A 2,622-nucleotide genomic window follows, 5' to 3' on the forward strand; every position below is an offset into this window, starting at 1 on the left:
CTAGGTGTTACCTACTCGTAAACTGTGGTTTGTTATTGCTGGTGTTGCCCGGGTGTATGTGCAATTTGCATATCATTTTTTCCATTCACCAAAATCAACACACAATGGGTCACACATTGGGCTGCTAACCACAAAGTCAGCAGTTTGAAACCACCAGCTGCTCTGTAGGAGAAATCTGAATAGAAATGCCCTTGCAAAGACGTACAGTCCCCGAGACCCAGGGACCCTCCCACCCTGTCCTGCAGGGTCCCTGTGAGTCAAAACTGACTGGATGGCAGTGAGCGTGTCTGTTTGGGGACCACCTGGTCAATGATTCCCTTCTCACCCCCCCTTGGGAACCACGAATCGTTCTGTGAGAAACTGTTGGTTTTGGGGTATGTTGTTGTTTACTTTTTCTAATAGTGGTCTCATACAATATTCATCCCTTTGGATTGATTTAGTTTAATCAGCATACTGTCTTCCAGGTTCATCCATGTTCTTTGTTATTCTTTACCATTGCATAAAATTCCATACATTAAATATTATTTATTTATTTACTTTAAAAATAATTGTATTGGGGGCTCATACAGCTCTTATCACAATCCATACATACATTGTGTCAAGCACATTTGTACACTTGTTGCCATCATCATTTTCAAAACATTTTCTTTCTACTTGAGCCCTTGATATCAGCTCCTCATTTTTTCCCTCCCCCCTCCCTCCCTCATGAACCCTTGATAATTAAAAAAAATACTTTTATCGGGGGGCTCTTACATTTCTTATCACAATCCATACATTCATCCAGTGTGTCAAGCACATTTGCACATATGCCGCTATCATTTTCATAGCATTCTTGAACCCTTGATAATTTATAAGTTATTATTATTTTTTAAATTTCTTACACTGACCGATGTCTCCCTTCACCCACTTTTATGTTGTCCATCCCCTTGGGAGGGGATTATATATAGATAATTGTGATGGGTTTCCCCTTTCTCCCCACACCTTTCCCTTCCCCTCCTGGTATGACTACTCCCGTTATTGGTCCTGAGGAGTGTATCTGTTCTGGATTCCCTCCCTGTGCTTCCACTTCCTATCTGTACCTGTGTATATGCTCTGGTCCAGCTGGATTTGTAAGGTAGAATTGGGGTCATGATAGTGGGCGGTGGGGAGAAGCATTAAAGAACTAGAGGAAAGTTGTATGTTTCATCAGTGCTATACTACACCCTGACTGGTTCGTCTCCTCCCCATGACCCTTCTGTGAGGGGATGTTCAGTTGTCTACAGATGGGCTTTGGGTCTCCACTCCTCCCTCCCCTCATTATTCACTCTGGCAAGATTTTTTGTTCTGAGTCTTTGATACCTGATCCAATCAATACCTCATGATCACACAGGCTGGTGTGCTTCTTCCATGTGGGTTTTGTTGCTTCTCAGCTAGCTGGCCACTTATCTATCTTAAAGCCTTTAAGACCCCAGACACTATCTTTGGATCGCCGGACACCATCAGCTTTTCTTCACCACATTTGCTGTGCACCCATTTTGTCTTCAGCGATCATGTCGGGAAGCTAAGCATCATGGAATGCCAGGTTATTAGAACAAAGTGTTTTTGCGTTGAGGGAGTATTTGAGTAGAGGTCCAATGTCCATCTGCTACCTTAATACTTAACATAAATATATGTACATAGATCTGTTTCCCTATTGTTATATATAAAGATATTTACTTATGTACATGCCTGTATTTAGACCTCTATAAATGCTCTTTGCCTCCTAGTTCTTTCCTCTATTTCCATAAGTTAAATTGTTTTTAAAGAAAAAAAATAAGTATCCATTCCTCTATTGATGGGCGTTACAAAACATTTTGAGCAAAGTCCTGATCGAAGAAAGGAAAATGCAGTACAGCGTTACAAATCCTCATGGAATACAAACTTTCTGGAGCCAAAGAGTCTAGATAAACCCCTCAAGCTACTCATAAAGAGTCTATAGAAGAATCCTGATCAAAAGGAGGGAAATAGAGTATAGGATTTTAAATTCTCATGCAATTCAGACTTTCTGGAGCCACGTGGCTCCACCCAGGGCTGAAACCAGTGTGCTAAGGTAATCTTTCTTTAGCACTTAAGCCAAAAGATATCCCTTGAAACCCTAAAAGCAAACAGTAGTGTATGCACGTAACTGGTAAAAATTATCTGCCTTGAGCTCTGTGCCCTCTTAAGAACTACATGGGATCAAGGTGACAATGGAAATTCGCGAGTTTGGATGGGAGCGATGGGGACAGTGAGTTCAAGTGGTTGGAGGAGGAACAGCTCAGCATGGAGGCTCCGCTCGCTCGCTGGAAGGCTCCAGGTCACTGAGTTGTTTGTGAGGCGCGGTGAGCTGGTGCCTCTGTTCTCGTTTGTGTTTGAGAGAGGGGAAAGAACGGACCCGCCTGACGCAGTTTTGCTCTGCTACTGGGCACACCAGGGGTTGACCCCAACTTACTGGCCACTAGCAACAGAACCGAATTCACCACATTAACAAAAGTCAAAAGAAACAAGTGGAATGAATTTTTAAATTTTTTCTATCTGACCTAACATACCCTAAATATCCTGCGGTTACTCATAAAGTCTCCAGTGGCTAATCTCTCAGAAATGGACAGCCTGTTTCTTCTCTGT

The sequence above is a fragment of the Echinops telfairi genome, unplaced genomic scaffold (assembly GCF_000313985.2).
Source record: "Echinops telfairi isolate 266 unplaced genomic scaffold, ASM31398v2 ScPeMD7_2;HRSCAF=8, whole genome shotgun sequence".
Lineage (NCBI taxonomy): Eukaryota > Metazoa > Chordata > Mammalia > Afrosoricida > Tenrecidae > Echinops > Echinops telfairi.